The sequence below is a fragment of the Camelus dromedarius genome, chromosome 20 (genome assembly GCF_036321535.1).
Source record: "Camelus dromedarius isolate mCamDro1 chromosome 20, mCamDro1.pat, whole genome shotgun sequence".
NCBI classification, from domain to species: Eukaryota; Metazoa; Chordata; class Mammalia; order Artiodactyla; family Camelidae; genus Camelus; species Camelus dromedarius.
The window spans coordinates 33,742,622-33,761,640 of record NC_087455.1 but is presented as its reverse complement, the minus strand read 5'-3'; the positions used below and the strand labels follow the sequence as shown (position 1 = coordinate 33,761,640).

Below are 19,019 nucleotides of genomic sequence, written 5' to 3'. Positions count from 1 at the left end.
CACCACTCTGTGGCAGAGAAACATGAAGTCCTTTCCTCTCGGGCTGCTGCCCACCCAGCCAGCTCATCTCAGACCAGTTTCCCATTGGCCTGAGCCCTCCCTTCCAATAGTCACCGACTCACTGCAGTGACTCCATCCCTCGGCGCTGCCACACACACCCACATCTGTGCTGGCCATGCTTCTTTTATCTGAAATGCCTTTCCTCGGCTCATCCATCTGGAAATGCTACTAGCCCTCCAAGTATCAGGTTTAACATCAATTCTGTGATGTCCTCGCTGACCCCCACACCAGGAAAATGGCCATCTTCCTCCTTTGTGTATCTACCTTCTTTCTGCAGGTCTCTAAGATGATCTGGATTTGCTTCTCTCCTTGTCAGGCTGTGGCACCCAAGGGGCATCAACAAGGTTCTATAACATAGTGGGCTCAGGAGTCAGGCTGCCCTGAGTTCTTCTTCTGCCCTGTGGAGATAATGGTACCTACTTCATAGGGTCGTTGCAAAAATCAAATGAGGTATCACCAGTAAAGTGCTTTGAACAGAGCCTGGCCCATTGTAGTTCCTTAGTAAATGTGATTTATTTTTATTATTGTTACTACTATCTTTGCATGGGAGGTGTAATAACTCACAAGATGGTATACAGTAGATTCTTAATAAATATTTAATGTGTTTTTCCCAACTCTACACATTGCAAGAAAACTTAACATTGGAAAACACACACACACACACACACACACACACACACACACACACACACACACACACACACACACTGCCCTGAGAACTAGAATCTGGGAAATTTACACATCACAGATCACAGGTATTGCTTCTATCATAGTGGTCCATTTTTGACCCTCAAGAAGGGAATTTTTCCTCACAGTCTAGTGTCTTAGTTCTACAAGCTTCTTATTGCCCTGCACAGAGCATTTCTGGAGAAATTCGGTGCTTTAAGCTAAAGAAGTAGCTACAGAGGTCCCTCAGTGACCTCTGGCAGGTGTGGGGGAACTTGGAGATGAAAATCCTAAACCACGGGCGGCCATTTGGCTGCTCGCCTTGGAAGTAAGTTTTCATGTAACACACACTAAATTATTTCTGTTCTCCAATCCGAAGTATAAATACTGTCTTTCAAGCAAAAACCAGTAACTATGAGCTTTCATAACATTAGAATTTGATGGAAAAGTCGTGTAGTGCCGCCTTTGTAATGGCGCTGTTCCTTGCTGGTCTTTGTTACCGCTCCACACCGAGACCTTCTAAGACTAATTGGTAAGTTTCTTTTTTTTTTTTCCTCTTTCAACCTTGGATTCTGAAAATTTTTGTTTGAGGTGCAGAGTGCTTCTTTCTTTATGTTTCTGAGGAAGCTTTCATAACATGATGGCCAAATTATTTGAAAAATGTTTCCCTGTGGTGATGTCGTTTTGAAGGGAAAACATACTTGGGATATGAAGTATTCCCATCAGAAATCTTCGAGATCTTACATCTGTGCTCTTAACCCCAAGAGGTTATCAAATGATAGTAGATGATTGTAAAAGGCATGGCTTCTAATGGGGTGTTGGCAGGCAGGCTAGCCAGCAGTCATAGGTCACTGCACAAATATTTGTAGAGGAAGTGAAGGCTTCATTTTTGCTTTCACTATCAGACAGCTTTCACAAATGCACAAAGAAAGACTAATGCTCAGGATTAAGATACCCTTGTACGTGAGAAAAATCCAGAAACCAATAGCCCTGTTGGCAGATTCTTACCTGGTGTCAAATGCCAACCTATAATGATAAAGTGTGAGCTGCCTAAAGGGTTCCTACAATGAAAGGGAAAATTTCCCAGATAAATAAGCAGAGCCAGGCCAGGAAATCTGAGGGAAAATGCATCATCTGCCCAAACAGAACACGGAGAAACCTTTTAGAATGTATAAACATTAATTACAAAAGCTGTGTGAAAACATTTATTCATTGATGGTTTTGAGACAGTTGCCAATATCAGACTCAGTAGAGAAACATTTTTATTCTCTCCAGGCCAAAGTATATCATGGCAAGTCTTCTGACTGGCTGTTCATTCACAGAGCAAGACCTGCATTATCATAAGCACAGGTAGCTGACAAAAATGGAAGGGAAAAAACCCCAGCTATTTTGGTTTCAGGTGGTCCTTTAATTGGCTCATTGGGGAAGCAGCATGGAGTAGACTTGAAAAAAGGAAAGACTCAAACCAGAAGCCCTTTTCTGGTCCTTGTTAGCTCTGCCTTGCTCAAGTTCCCTAACGTCATTTGTTTCCATTTTCCTCTTCTGTGAAATGGGGACAGTCCATAGGGTCATTGTGAAGATTAAATGAGATCATGACAATTAAATCTTTGGCGTGTTTCCTGGTGTTCAAACCTTCTATTCCATTCAGTTCATAGAGTGATACCTGATTTTTCTAGTAGTGTTGACAAGTCTTCTCAGGCACTGGTGTCAATGTTTTTAAGCCTAGTAGGAGAGCCAGAAGAATCCAGACACCAGATTTCCTAGCTATAAAGGAGAGAGAGAGCTAATGAGGTCAAGAACTGCCAACAGCAAAGGCTGTGGGTCTGACTTACCAAACAGTTTATGTTGATTCTTTGATTCATTGCTATGGGTGATGACTGCTGCGTAAAGGACAGGACCATGGTGATGGCAGCACGAACGAGAGTTCTGGGATGAGTCACACAATAATCATAACAAACCACATAGGATTGCATCTCCCTACCAGACAGCTGATTTCTTTCGTTGTACAGAAAGACTACATATGAGGATTTATTAATCCACTTCCAAGAATTGAAGAGAACACAACCAAAGAATGGCACAGCTTAGAACTGATTGGCAGCCCATGAACCTCAGGGTTTGGTAGTGCTGGAAGAATCACAAAATACCAATTTCATGCAGCCAACTTGTTTACATTCATCCACAGGGAAAATTTATGGCGAATACTTGCTTTGTATGTATCACCAACTAGCTGACAACAGCAGAAGTAAAATGTTAACTGGGTCCTCTCTAAGTTAAGAAAACTCAAATCTGTCATATAATCAGTTATTCCTAATAATCAATTCTGCTTGCTGATTTTATTTTGAATTGGGCATTTTTACAAAAGAAATCATGACAGCTTAGACAGGTGTTATTTATTAAAAGATATGTTATATGCATCAGCCATCCCATAAATACACTCTGCACTCATAGAGCACTGACTATCTGAAGTTTTCAGAAGACTAGACCAAAACCAGGTTCTGTTCTTTATACCAAATATGTAAAATTAGATATCTTCACCTAGTCATAATCCAAAGGGTGCAGTAAGCATGCAGCAAACCCAGACAAGCCTTTATCTCCGAGTATGCTTTAAGAGCAATCCATCCTGACAGGATTGTGGCTGTGAGTACATGCACGCATCAGATATGCACGTGCATATATTTATGTATAACTGGGAGGAAATTTGCACAATAACCCGGTTACAATGAGTAGTGGCATCATAGCAGATTCAACTGTCCACATCCCCACTTCACTACATTGTTATTATGTTGCTTTTTCAGTTAAACTAGTATAAGTGATGAAATGCATCTGTTCAATTTTCTGCCTCAGTAAAGAGAATAGAGTGACATCTCTTTGAGATGATTTAGAATTATGTTGGGACACACAGTTAACAACTTGTACATTCACATTCATATGGAAAGTGGAAAAGAAAGGGAATGAAGTGTGATGATCCCAGAATATGATGTCCCATGTATTCGTTTTTTATGGCTGCTGTAACAAATTACCATGAACAGGGAGGCTTAAAGGAACAGAAATGTATTTTCTCATCTATCCAGAGGCCAGAAGCTCAAAATCAAGGTGTCAGCAGAGTTGGTCCCTTCTGGAGGCCTTGAAGGAGAATCTGTCCCATCGTGCTCTCCTAGCTGCGGGTGGCTGCCAGCAATCCTTGGTGCTCCTTGTCTTGTAAATGCATCATTCCAATCTCTGCCTCTATCTGCACACGAAACTCTCCTCTGTGTCTGTTCTTCCTTTCTTTTCTCTTTTGTTGGCAGTTGTCATTGTTCCATCCTAATCACTGATGATCTCATCTCAAGATCCTTTAATTTAATCACATCTGCAAAGACCTTTTTATCCAAATATCATCACATTCTGAGGTTCTGAGTGAACACTGTGGTTGTTCACAGTTCAACCCACTATGCTGAGAGATTTGGGAATAAATCCATTATACCACCCCTCAACACTATATTCTGAACGGCTATGTTATTGGCCCGCTATCTCTTTTTATGTTGATTATCTGGAAACTTTTAGATAATTCGGAGGGCCGCTTGATGTTGCCACAGAAGTTGTGATGGAGTGCTTTTATTGACCTCACTTCTGGTTTCACTTTGTGCCCCTGGTTTTGTTTATCTTCTTCTCTTTCTCATGTTTCTAATTGATGCAATCTTTGCTGGACTCTTGGCAGTCATCTTAATACCTTTCTGGAAAAAGGCAGAGTATAAATATCATATATGCCTATTATGAGCTGAATTGTATCCCCCAAAATTCATATCTTGAAGTCCTAAACCCCAGTCCCTCAAAAGGTAACCATATTTGGAGATAAGATCTTTAAAGAAATAAGTTAAAATGGCCCTAATCCAGTATGACTGGTGTCCTTATCAGAAGTGGGGACCAGGGCACAGACAGAGGGACAACCACGTGAGGACAAAGTGGGAAGTGGTCATCAGTAAGCAAAGGAGAAAGGCCTCAGAAGAAACCAAGCCGGCTGACACTTGAGATTAAACCTCTGTGCCCCCGAAGTGTGAGAAGATGAATTTCTGTTGTTTGAGTCACTCAGTCTGAAGTACTTGTTATGGCAGGTCTAGCAAGCTAACACGATGCCTAAATGTAAGGCAGGTTTTCTCTCAAAGTTAGCACTCAGGGAGGAGGAAGTGGCCTCATAGTCAAGATCTGAGAATATTGCAGGGGCCTCTGTCAAGTATTTTATATTAGATAATGCGGTGTCGTTTAGGTGGAAAACATTGCCTTGAAATAATTGTGATTTGTGATAGTTGGATGACAAAACTGGTAAAAAGGATCATAATAACAAAAAGGAATAAATTATTTCACAATTACTTCTTACTTAGTGTATGATCTCACAATTGCAAATGTTAAGTGTTACTTTAAGCCATATTTTTAAAGGATACTTCAAAAACCAATACGTTAAGTGGTTGTGGTATAGAGAGAATTTATAGGTTGTGTATCTGTTATAGTATTATGCGAATGGGTTGAGAGTCTTCTGGTTTGGGATAAAATTTCCAGTGACATTGTTACATAAAATCCAAGAAGTTCTAGTGCTCTGTCTCAAATGACCTATATGGAAGTGAAGATGGAGATTCTGCTTTAGAAAACTGTTATGTGATCTCCGGAGTGACTGTGTTCATTATTGGAGGTGTAGATCATGGGGTAATCGTCAGTGCTGTCATACACCGTAGTGACCAGTGTCTGCGATGGCCCCCAGTGATTCATGCCTTCTGGAATACTGGTGTAGTTTTCCTTTACATTGAATGGAATTGACTTGGGTAATCAATAAAACATTGTGGGGATGTTAGAAAGTGGCTTCTAAGGCTAGGTCATGCGAAAATTGCAACTTTCACCCTGCTATCTCTTCGATGTCTCCCCTCTAGAGGAAGCCATCCTCTATGTCCTGAGAACACTCTGCGAGCCCACTGGAGAGGTCCATGTGATGTGGGATCGCCAAGATCCCACACCCATATGTGAATGAATCAAGAACCCACAACCATATGTGAATGAATCAAGTTGGATGTAGATCCCCCAGCCCCAGACAAGCCTTCGGATGACAGCAATTCCAGCTGACATCCTGCCAGCAACTTCATGAGAGACCGTGAGCTAGAATTACCTAGCGAAGCAGCTTCCAGATTCCTGGTCCACAGAAACTTGGGGAAAATGTTTTATTATTTTAAGCCACTAAGTTTATAGTAAATTGTTATATAGCAATAGGGTATGTGTTAGAAATTTTGTTGCAATTCTGGCAAACACTGTTGGGTTCTGGTGAGAGCTAACTTTCTGGTTTGCTACCTTCTTGCTATTTCCTTTCATGGTGGAGAGAGGAGGAATGAGAAACAACTTCTCTCCTGTTTTTTCTTTTAAGGGCACTAATCCCATCATGAGGGTTCTAGCTTTATGATGTGATTACCTCCAAAGGTCCACCTCCATAATACCATCATATTGGGAATTAGAGATTCACTATATAAATTTGGGGGTGAAGGGGACACAAAACATTCAGCTCCTAGCAGATAGCTAATACAGGTTTTGATCCCTGGAAATGGGATGCTACCATAAACAATCAAAAAGAAAAAAAGTAAGACTACGGGAGAGTAGCTTTGGAGCCAGCGAGCATAAACTTTTCAAGGACTTGGAGAATAGTGTTAGTGAAAGCCTAAAGTTTCTTGAAAAGGCTTTTATTAGGAGCTTCATGGTCTTTGAGGACGCTGCTGGTTAAAGTTTAAAGAAATGTGGGATAAATGCTATTGGGAATATTTAAAAACTGGGAAAAAAAAAAAGGTGATTCTTCCATGCTGGCAGAGAGTTTGGACACACTGTCACCAGTAGTAATATGAAAAGAAAATATAACTAAAGAACCAGAAGATCTCGATAAGGAGTTTTCCACATAGAGTGATAAAGGTGCTACCTAGTTTCTTCCTGTTGCTAAAAGCAAAATGCAAGAGAAGGGTGATAAGATAAAGGAAAGAATGTTAAACAACAAGAAGCCATGACTTGCTGGGTATGAAATTTTCCAGCCTTTCAGATGAACAACAATGTTAAAATTAAGAGGTAGCTTCTAGGAAAAGATAAAATCCAGGGCACTGCTGGGAAAACATGTTTTAATAACAAAGCTTGGGATATAATTGTAAAAATTAAGACTTCAGAAAGATTTAAGTTAGGACTTCAGAGAACTGCTCAAACAGTTTCTTCTCAGAAGATCAGCAATTTTATAAGAAATCAAAGTACAGAAAGGCTTATCTTCAAGACATCTGTGGATATGGTTTTTGTTTAATGAGTTGACAGAAGTAAGGCTTATAGAAGACCCACAAAGATTTAAAGAAAAATGCATTGACAGAAGCACCACTAGCTTACATAGAAAGGGGTGGAAATAGTGTGAAATAAAAAGAAGTATTTGGACCACCAAATTTCTACAGGTAGCAGACAAGTTGGGGAACGTACTCAACTGAAAACACAGACTTCATTTTGTGGAAAAATGATTCCAAGGATGGAACCAAAAGCTCAGAAGACAGAGACAGAGTCATGAAGAATCATTCCTAGACAGAAGTAGGACAGAATTCGAATTAAGGACTTCCAACATATATGCCCAGCTGTATTTCAGAATTCAGTGGAACAGTGGCCCCTGTGTGGTTCCTTTATTCCCACTTTTTGAACAGGTGTGTCTGTAGCAGTTATCCTGTGTCTGCAACAACATTGGTGTGTAAGGAGAAAAGCTTTCTCTTTAGTTCATAGTTATTCCAATTGAGAGAAACCGTTTGAAGAGCTATACTTAAGGAAGTATACCCTAGGAGATGCACTGCCCCTGGACCTGGTTTAGATTACGGGAATCTGGACTGTGAGATGATGCTGTAACAAGGGACAAGACTCACATCCGTAAGAGTCCTGGTAAGTGTTTGTGTGTTGATGGGGGTTCTTCTCCACAGCATCACTCAGGGAATCAGGTTGATAGAGGCTCTGTCATCTTCAACAAGTTACTTCTAGGGCTGTTTTGCGTATTAAAATCTCACTGTCAGAGAGGTGAATGTTAAAGATGCACATACAAATTTTGAATAAAATTGTTTTATTATATATGAGTGGAATAGAGCACTACATTGCTCATTTCACAGGTACATATGCAAATTAAGAAGTTAAAATAGTAAATTCCTAGTTGATTATTTCAATTATATAGTCTCTAAAAATTGATATTTTAGATTTGGTCAAAATAATTATTTTTGAAATTGTATCATTGGGAAAATGAGAGATTGCCATATGTGTCATATCATTTTCTGTTCAGACATACACAGAAAAAAATTTTAAAGTCATTAATTCACTGCTATGTTACAGTGCTTCCCAAAGCGTGTTCTGAAGAATAGTAGTTCCATGATATACTCTAAAAAGACAAGCTTCTGAGTCAGGCAATTTTGGGAAGAGCTGTATAAACCGGTCTCTCCTGTAGAAAATCCAGTGCATATCAGCATATTAAAGGCTCTGAAATATGCTTCAGTAAAGAAACTAGTTCAATTTTGTTTGAGCCAGCATATCTCAAATATGATTTATTCAAGATATAATCCTCTCCAATAAAAAATAAATAAATAAACTATACTTTTTAGAGGAATTTCAGATTTACAGAAACACTGCTTAAAAAGTACAGAGTTCCCATATAAGCCTCCCGGCTTTTTCCTATTTTTAGCTTATTGCATTATTGTGGTGCGTTGGTTACACTTGGTAAGAAGGGACCTCCTTGTCTTCTTCTTCAGTTTAGGGGGGAAACGTCTGGTTTTTCACCCCTAAGTGTGATGTTAACTGTGGGGATTTTGTAGATATTCTTTATCAAGTTGAGGAAATTTCCTATTTCCAGTTTTCTGAGAGTCTTACCATGAATGGGTGTTAAGTGTTTTCAGATAGTTTTTCTGCATCTTTTGATATGATTATATGATTTTTTTCCTTTAGCATGTTGATGTGATAAAACATTAATTAATTTTCATATGTTGAACCAACCTTGCATACCCAGAATAAATGTCACTTACTCATGGTATACAATTCTTTTTATCTATTTTTGGATTCAACTTGCTAATATTTTGTTGAGGTTTTTACATCTATCTTCATGAGAAATATTAGTCTGTACAAATGCTGGAGAGGCTGTGGAGAAAAAGGAACCCTGCTACACTATTGGTGGGAATGCAGTTTGGTGCAGCCACTGTGGAAAACAGTATGGAGACTCCTCAAAAGACTAAGAATAGACTTACCATACGACCCAGGAATCCTGCTCATGGGCATATATCCAGAAGGAACCCTACTTCAAAAAGACACCTGTACCCCAATGTTCATAGCAGCACTGTTTACAATAGCCAAGACATGGAAACAGCCTAAATGTCCATCAGCAGATGACTGGATAAAGAAGATGTGGTATATTTATTCAGTGGAATACTATTCAGCCATAAAAACCAACATAATGCCATTTGTAGCAACATGGATGTTCCTGGAGAATGTCATTCTAAGTGAAGTAAGACAGAGAAAGAAAGAAAAATACCATATGAGATCCCTCATATGTGGACTCTTAAAAAAAAGACATAAATACAAAACAGAAACAGACTCACAGACATAGAATACAGACTTGTAGTTGGCAAGGTCGGGGGTGGGAAGGGACAGACTGGGAGTTCAAAATTTGTAGATACTGACAGGCATATGTAGAATAGATAAATAAGATTATACTGTCTAGCAGAGGGAAATATACACAAGATCTTGTGGGAGCTCACAGTGAAAAAAAATGTGACAATGAATACATGTATGTTCATGTATAACTGAAAAATTGTGCTCTACACTGGAATTTGACACAACATTGTAAAATGACTATAACTCAATAAAAAAAAAGTTAAAAAAAAGAAATATTAGTTTTTTTCAATTTCCTTCCTTGTAATGATTTTGTATGGTTTGGTATTAGGATAACACTGGCCTCATAAAATAAATTAGAAAGTGCTCCTTCTGCTTCTAGTTTTTGGAAGAGATGATAGAGAATTGGTATAATTTTCTTTATTTTCCCATGTAAAAATTGTTTTCAAACTCAAACAATCGAAGTATTTTTCCTTTAATTAATTTAATTAATTGAAAATTACAGTTCTCAAGTTCTATTTATTGCCTTAATCAAAGATTTTTGTACTTTTGTCTTTTTGTTTGAACTTGAAGAGGCCCTTTTAAATTTCTTGTAAGGTTGGTCTAGCAGTGGTGAACTCCCTCAGCTTTTATTTGTCTGGGGTAGCCTTTATTTCTCCTTCATACCAGAAAGATAACTTTGCCAGACAGAGCATTCGTGGCTTGTACTTTTTAATCTTTCAGTATTTTGAATATGTCATTCCACTCTCTCCTGGCCTGTAGCATTTCTACTGAGAAATCTGCTGATAGTCTAATAGAGGCTCCTTCGTAGGTGGCTGTCTTTTCCCCCCAGCTGCTTTTAAAGTTCCTTATCATTGACTTTGACAGTTTTAATGTAATGTATCTTGGAGGAGGTTTTTTTGTGCTGGGATAAGATGTTCTATTAGCTTTTGAGATTTGTATACCCAGTTCCTCTCCTAGGTTTGGGAAGTTTTCAGCTAATATTTCTTTAAATAAACTCTCTGCTTCCTGCTTACTCTCTTCCCTTTCTGGAATACCCATTATTCTTATGAAGTCTGATAACTGTCATAGGGCTTCTTTATTTTTTAAAAAATCTTAGGTCTCTCTCCTTGTCTACCTAAATCATTTCTAGATTCCTATTTTCCAGCTTACCAATTCTCTCTTCCATCTTATCTGTTCTCTTTTCAATGCATTCTAATGCATTTGTCATCTCATTTACTGAGTCCTTCAGCTCCAGAATTTCTGTTGGGCTCTTTTTCAGAATTTCAGTCTCTTTGGTAGAGAACTCCTTCTGTTCATCAATTTTATTCCTGATATCATTGTATTGCTTTATAATTTTTCTTGTGGCTTGTTGAATTTCTCCATAACAGCTTATTTTGAATTCTTTCTTTGTTAGATAGCAGTATTCCTTGTCTTTGGGTTCAGCTGCTAGAAAATTGTCATTTTTCTTTTTGTGATGCTGTATTACTGTGATTTTTTATGGTGTTTGATGAAAAGTTCATCTGAAGTAGTAAACACCTTTCTTATTCAGGCAAGGCTTTGATTATTTTGATTCTAACAACTTTATGGGTTGCTAATTAGGGACCCTTCTTTTATTTTCCAGAAGGTGGAGCTATAGCACAAGTTTTTGGTCTTTCTTACCAGTGCTGATTTGCCAGTTAAGGTTGGGAGCACAGGTATTTAAAAAAAAAAAAAAAAAAGTGCCAAAGGGAAAAAAATGGATGATGGCAGAGTCGGGGGAGATATGTACTTAGTACCTGTGGCTTTGGTTGTGCCCATGGCCCAGCAGAGGAACCTCCAAGTGGGGGGTCTCAGAGGTCAGTGGGTACTTCTTTTGCCAGAACCCCAGGGCAGAAAGCAGGAGATACTTTCCTTCGGTTCTCTTTGTCCACCTACTTCCCTTTCCTTTCCCCACCCTCAATCACTAGGGTCTTTCCTCAGAGAGAGCAATGGATCCCTCCAGCTGTAGAATGTGTGGCTGGGCAGACCCTCACTCATCACTGTCACCCTGATCTCCTCTCCAGAAAGGTCACGCTGACTGCTGGACCTGCCTCTGGCAGCTCTGCCTCTGCCAGCTCCGCCACCACTCCCTCTCTCTGCAGCCTCCTCTTCACTCCAACCCGCCCACTTTTGGATCTGTCAGGCATCCTGATATGCTGTGCAGAGGTGCTATTTTTGGTTATGGATGTCTGATTAGTTGTAAACCAAGGAGGAGAGAAAAAAAGGAATGATTCAAGCCGCCATGATGCTGACCTCACTCCCAGTTTATTCCTTTTTATTACTAAGTGTTATATCACATTTTGTTTATCCATTTTCCTGTTTAGGAACATTCCTGTTTAGGGCCATTTCCAGTTTGGAACAATCTTGAATAAAGCTAAAAGGAACATTCATCTACAAATACTTTCTTGGACATATGTTTTCATTGGGGATTGTGTGGGGGAGGGGGCGGGGGTGGTGGCACGGATTACCTAGGAGTACAACTTCTGGGTAATAGGTAGATGTGTGTTAAGGTTTATAAAACAGTTTTCCAAGATGACTGTACAACTTAACATTTCCATCAGCAGTGTATGAGCATCTCAGGCGTCCTGCATCGTTACCAACATTTGGTATTATTCATTTTTTAAAATGTTTTATCAATTCTAGTGAAATAAAATTTTATTGTGGTTTAATTTGAATTTTCCTGATGACTAATGATGATTACTCATATATTGTCTTTTGTCTTCTGGCCTCTGTGACTTCTGGTGAGAACTTGGCTATTCTTGTCACTGTTCCTTTATATAATCTCTTTTATTTTCCTTTGGCTGCTTTTAAGATTTTTCTTTATATCTTTGATTTTTAGCCATTTTATCATGATATATCTAGTTTTATTTTTCTCTTTGTTTACCCTGTGTGGCATTCACTTAACTTCCTGGATCAGTGGATTTTTGTTTTTCATCCAATTTGAGGATTTTCAAATATGTCTTTGCCCCATTTTCTCTCTGCCCTCCTTCTGAGATTCCAATTACACAAAAAGTTGTTTGACTTTGTCTGACAAGTCATTTGGCTCTTTTCCTTTATTTTTCAATCATTTTTCCTCTCTGTGCTTTGGTTTGAATATTTCCTTACCTGACTTCAAGCCCATTGCTCTTTTATAGTGAAGTTTCTGATCTGCTACTCAGCCCATTGGTAAGGTTCTGTTTTCTGGTATTCTATTTGTCAGTTCTAAAATGTTTAATTATTGTTTTCAGAAGTTTCATATCTCTTCTGAAATTCCCTATCTCTTAATTCATTATAGCCATCTTTTCTTGCAATTTCCTTAACATATTTATCATAATTATTTTAAAGTTTTTATCTGTTAATTTCAACATCTGTCTCATCCAAAGGTCTCCTTCTGTAGACTATATTTTCTCTTGAATTATAGGTCACTTTTTCCATCTTCTTTGCCTGTCTGATAGTTTCTGGTTTTTTTCTTTGTTATATTGAAATATAATAAACACTGTATAAGTTTAAGGTGTACAGCATAATGATTTGACTTGTATATGTCATGAAATGTCTATCACAAGTTTAGTGAACACCCATCATCTCATAGATACAAAATTAAAGAAATAAAAATATTTTCCATGTCATGAGAACTCTTAGGAGTTACTCTTAACAACTTTCATATATAAAATACAGCAGTGTTAATTATATTTATCATGCTGTACAGCACATCCCTCGTACTTAGTTATCTTATAACTGGAAGCAATAATTTCTTGTTTTAAATTTGATAGTATGTTTTATTGCTCAAGGCGCACTAGAGAGATTCTGGAGATTGTGACTTTTGTTTAAAAAGTGTTGAATTTAGTTTTAGCAAATATTAAACTACTGAAAGATTGTTTTGTCTACAGAGGCTTGGCTTTAGGGCTTTATTAGGGAAGGGCTTATTTTGGTTCTGCCTTTGGTTACAAAGATACATCCCTTAATCCTGGGGTATGATCCCTACTTTGAAGGCATGGTCTTTCTGGGATTTTAATGGATGCTTTAATGGGTCTGAAGTGTTTTTTAATTCCCTCTAACTTGGTAGGACTTGAACTCCAGACTCTGTCTCCCCTACATTTCACCTGCTGGCATCTCTGCTCAGCTCTTTTGCTTCTAGCTGTGCATTCTACTGACTTCTGCATGGAGTCACATGCTTATAGTTTTAGTGTAAGCAAAGAATTTGAGAGAAATTTTTATGCAAATACAGGCTCCTTTCTCCATAACTACCTCCTTTCCAAGATACCCCTCCCCCAAAGCCCCTGAATTCCCAGCTCTGCTGACAGCCTGAAATCCAGCCTCCAGCTCCTCAGTCCAATAAGGTCAGTTCTTTCTGTTCTCTCTGTTCCTTATTCTCATGCAAACTAGGGAGGGCCCTTAGGGAAAAAGTTGGGTAAAAGTTGAATCTCACCTGATTTGCATCCCATCTTTCAAAGATCATATCTCCTTCAGTGTCTGCTTGCTTTTGTTTTATCTCCAGTGCTTTTCCAAGAGACTTTTTTTTTTTTTTGTGGTCTAGAATTTATAGTTGTCATCAGTAAAAAGGTTAATTCAATACAAACTGCTCTACCATTACCAGAACTGGAACTCCTCTAATTACCTGGTTGTTATTTAAGACACACTTTGTAAATAAATAAATGAGAAGGCTTATTCAGGAGTTACCTCTAACACTACAATTGTGGTTCCTGGTTTATTTTCTAGCACATGTCTCCATAAACATTACATAACTTCCTTTGAGTCATTTTAAACCATTAAAAAAAAAAAAGGTCTCACAATGAAGTGTAAACACAAACCCGTTTTGAAGTAGTGCAGAACCTCAATCAATACGTCAGCCCTGCCTGCCCTGGCTTCAGTTACGTTTCAGGGGAAGCAAGCAGTTCTCGCATTGACTGTGAATTCTCCACCTCTGTGTTCCTCAGTAATACCATGCAGAGCATGGAAACCTCTCAGACACATACACGTGCCCAGTTTATCACACACCTACAGCACTCATTAACGTTTCCACAAAGCACCAACAGGTGATGTTAACAGTTTTCCAGAAAATTCCATTTTCTACATTGCTCTATTTTAAAACCAAATAATAAATTTGCCTTTCAAAGTTTAGTTGGCCCACAGCTTAAGTCCATGCCATCCAAAGAGAACAAACAGAAAAGATCCAGTTTGGGACTGAGGTGATTGAAATTTGTGCCTCAGGCTGGATGCTGTTTCCCACCTTGGCCACTTTGGGTTTTAGAATTTCACTGATGCAGTAAGTTGTGAATTTGTGTATCTCCAAGCCAGGAACTATTTTAAATATTTATACCTGTTAAATAATATATTTCATCCTCACAGCAGGTACCTTTTACAATTGAGAAAGGGGGGGACAGAAATTCACTTACTTCTCCAAGATTACACCCAAGTGTGATCATACCCAAGTGTGTGATTTCATTTAAGGTCAGGGAGCCAAGCTGTGATTTGAACCCATGATCTGTTCTTCTCATCAACAGGATTCTGCTGCTACTCAGGTCCTGTTAATGCCCTTACCCTGTTTGTAATCTGTAGAGGGTACAAATGGCGCCTGCCAAAACCTGCCACCTCTTTGGTTTTATGCTTTCATTCTCAGAGGTTCCGTGGTCATCCTGCCAAACTTCAGTCATACTTACGTGTTTGTTTCAGGATCATTCCTTTCATCTTAAGAGCTGAGGTAGCACGAAGCCATCTTCTCTGGAATGGCCAAAATCTGAATGCTTTTTAATGTAGCTCATCTAACATGTCTCTATGAAGTGTCTCTTCCATGCTAGGCATTACCTAGGTATTGGGGACAGAATAAGATCACTGCTGCCCTTGAGAATCTCAGGGACTAGAGAGAAAGAAATACACGTAAACATACCCAAACAGATGATAAAACTCTGCGGTGGCCACAGAAGAGGAAGCAACTAACTCTGCAAGTCATCCTATTTGGGGAGTTTTGGGAAGGTCCCATGACAAACATATTTTAGAAACAAGTCTGGGGGCATGCAAAGAAATGGGTTAGGTAGATAAGGTTGGGAAGAGCATTTCTCACAGAGGAACCACATGTTGAAAGGTGCGAGGCAGAGATGAGCATGCCTTCCGGAGAGCGGAATGAGAAAAGCAGCCGACGTGCATGAGAAAGAAAACAGAGGATGAGGCTGTGTCCGCCAGCAAGGGGCAGACTGTGAAGGGGCGTGAACTCCATCTTAAAGGGAATGGTGCTGAGATTATCCCTAATCTACTTCTTTATCACATTCCAATCCCTTGACCAAACCCCCCGTCTGTTCACATCTCAAACACACACACACACGTGCACACGCACACACACGGATCTTGCAGTCCTCACCTTCCCTCCAGGTGAGTGTACAACTTGACAAGAGAGTGTCTGTTCCTTTTAGCCCTGCTAGATTTAAGAATGACGCTTACTTCAAAAATGCTTCATAATGTTGCCATTGTCCATCTAATTGAACTTCCCAAAGATCTCAGAGAGCGATCAAAACGGACCAAAAACTAAAGCTTCAGAGAAATACGCTTTATTATTTTCCTCTCCCCTTCTCTTTCACCTTCTTACACCCATCTTCCTAAGAGGAAAAAAAAAAAGGGAAGAATCTTTTGAGAACACATGATTAGGGTTATGCCAAGTAACTGTGGCTCATGCTTATTCAATCTGGGCATAATTTATCTCCATATTTTATTAATGTTCCTGCTAAGGAACAGGGTGTCAGGTTCAGCTAACTATTGTCTTTATTCTCTGTGCTATTTATAAAGCCGTCTGCCCTTTGTCACCACTGAGAGGCTGAACAGGGCCTTCTGACTTCTCTGCCTTCCCAGACGTGCGGCTTCAGATTAGACTGAGGTCCAGAGTCAATGTTGTTACAGGCTCCCTCCTCATGTCGCATCCTTTTTTCCCAGAAGCTAATAAATTGCGAAAGTGTTGCCATAGCTGCTACTGAAGTCAGTCTCTGAAAAAAGACCTGGTGTGCATGACTTCCCATTTGACCACTGTAATCCCAGAGCAGAGAAATAAAATGAGGACAGAAAGGGCAATTTCTGACTCATTCCATCTCTCCTCTTTCTTTCTAACTCCTGTTTCCTTCCTTCCTTGCTCCCACATTTCCTCCCATCTCCCTCATTTCCTCATTCTCTTTCTTTCTTATCTTTTCCTCCAATCTCTTCTATTCACCCTTTAACATTTTTTCCTTCCATTTCAAAAGATGATTTATTCATTTAAAAGTGACTTGATCATAGGGTAAGTCTATTTCTAGTGTTTTAAGGACTCCCCATCCTGTCCTCCATAGTGACTGCACCAAACTACATTCCCACCAAGAGTGTAGGATGGTTCCCTTTGCCCCATGGCCTCTCCAGCATTTAACTATTGCTGTACACCAGAGACTAACATAACATTGTAAGTTGACTATACTTCAGTTTAAATAAATAAATAAATAACAATAAAAATAAATTGAGTGCTCACAATGTATCAAGCTCTGTACTTAGTACTGGGTTCGGAACAAAACAAAGCAAAACAAAACAACAACAAAAAAATGCAACCATGAAGCAAAAGGGAGCAAAACAGACAGAACTCCTGCCTTCAGGGAGCTTCCAATCTAGTCCAGTGTAGTGACAGGCCAATTAATAAGACTGTCAGTTTGGAAGCAGCTTGATGCTCTATATTTCTCTGTGGTAGTTTTGACAAGATTTTAGTTAACTCTGTAAGATTTCCTCAGTTTTCCAAAAGTAAATTCTGTGATTCCTTCCTCTCTGCGTTTCAATTTGAACTCTGTCTGAATAACATTAAATTAGAATTGTGACTGAGATGAACATTATCTTTAAATGCCAAGATTTTTTTCCTAAATTTAATACATTTTCTACCCTTCAGTTTTTAAATTCATTTTCTGTGATTCCCCAAATGTATACAAGAAACTTCTACAAGTTTAGTAATAAAGTCCTTTTCTGATTGTAAAACCAATAGTGAATGTTCTTATGGTAAAATGATAGGAAGTGCATTTTATTCCTCTTTGAGCATTTACTTCTTAGATTACTTAAACATGGAAAATGTTTTGTAAAATGTGAAATATTTTCAAACAACAGCATTAGAGTAAAACCAAAGTGGGAAAGTGACAATACAACACAACTAACCTAAAATATTATCTCTGTCCCCACATTTTTCTCTGGGTTCTGCCTCCAAACATGCATATTCTTACATGGCTCTGATCATAGCAGCAGTTAGATTTTTATAGCCCTGATATGGAAATATCTTCTGACATTACTTGATTAAAGAATTCCAAATAATAAAGAAATCTAAAAGCAAAAGAAAATCTACTTTCTTCTCATAATTCTCCTCCTAAGAGAAAAGCAGTCAGCAGTTTATTGTATTTGCTTCTGACTTTTTAATGTACATGTAAACACTTAATGCTTTGGGTATTTTTCTTAAATTTATTTATGCATTCATTCACTTAATAAAGTTTTAAGGAGTGGCTGTTATTTTTCTGGGCTCAGAGGATACCGTGGAGAACAAGGCAGACATGATCCACAGCCTTATGGTTTTGTGAACTGGTGGGGTTGGGAGTGAGGGAGAGGGTGAGTAAGAGAGTTAATGTTGGTTCCTGGTGTGTTTTATGGGACTAGGGATTTTTCTATGCCAACACACGCTGAATTAGCTCATCATTTTTGTTTGTTTGGTTTGGGGGGGAGTAATTAGGTTTATTTATTTATTTATTTTAATGGAAGTACTGGGGTCTACAGCCATACCACCCTGAAGGCGCCCGATCTCGCCAGATCTCGGAAGCTAAGCAGGGTCGGGCCTGGTTAGTACTTGGATGGGAGACCACATGGGAATACCGGACACTGTAGGCTTTGGGAAAAAAAAAAAAGGAAGTACTGGGGCTTGAACCCAGGACCTCTACTACTCAGTTATAACCTCCCCCAGCTCATCATTTTTAAAAGCCGCGTAGTCATCTGTATGGTTATATGGTTCTAATAATCAAAAGTAAAAGAATCATAACACGTATGGAGTGCTCCCTGCATGTCTGGTGCTGCGCTAAGTGATTTATGTGGTGTATCTTACTGAAGTCTCACGCACAGCCACACTGATGTCTAGGCTGTATTATTTTCCCTCTTTTATGGGTGAAAAAACTGGTTTATGCAAATGAAGGATCTTGAACAAGTTCTCACAGCTAGGTGGAACCAAAATCCAAACTGAGTCTTCTGACTCCAGAACCTGTCCTTGTAACATCTCTGCTGTGAAAGTTCCATAATTTACTTCTAAAAATGCTTACTGATAAACAGTTATGTCCTGTCTTCCCATTTGTAAAGAATGCAGCAATTAATATCTATGTACAAATCACTGTGCAAACTTGTATTGGAAGTTTTGAATTGGATTGGAATTTTTGGTTTAGAAGAATGCATATCATTTTCATACACAATGTCAAATCATCCTTCTCAAAACCGTAGCCCCGAGAGTTCAAGTCGACAAATTACCCTCTCGAAACAACCATTTTTGAGAATTTCTAATTAAATTTTAATCAATATATGTTTCTTAATTATTTTTTTATTTTTAAATACTTATAGATTCACAGTAGGTTTAAAAGAAGTAGAAAGAGGTCCTGTGTACTCTTCACCCAGTTTCCCCCAATGGTAACGTCTTAATGACTATAACAAAACCAGGAAATTGACTTGGTACAATCCACAAATCTTACTCACATTTT

General features: G+C 38.8%; 1 non-coding gene across 1 annotated transcript; it reads left to right on the top strand.

Annotated features, from left to right (window-relative positions):
* Positions 1 to 18,049: 18,049 nt before the first annotated feature.
* On the top strand, positions 18,050 to 18,168 carry LOC116149033 (5S ribosomal RNA). Its single transcript, XR_004132671.1, has one exon. It is a non-coding gene; the product is annotated as a 5S ribosomal RNA (ribosomal RNA).
* Positions 18,169 to 19,019: the final 851 nt, after the last annotated feature.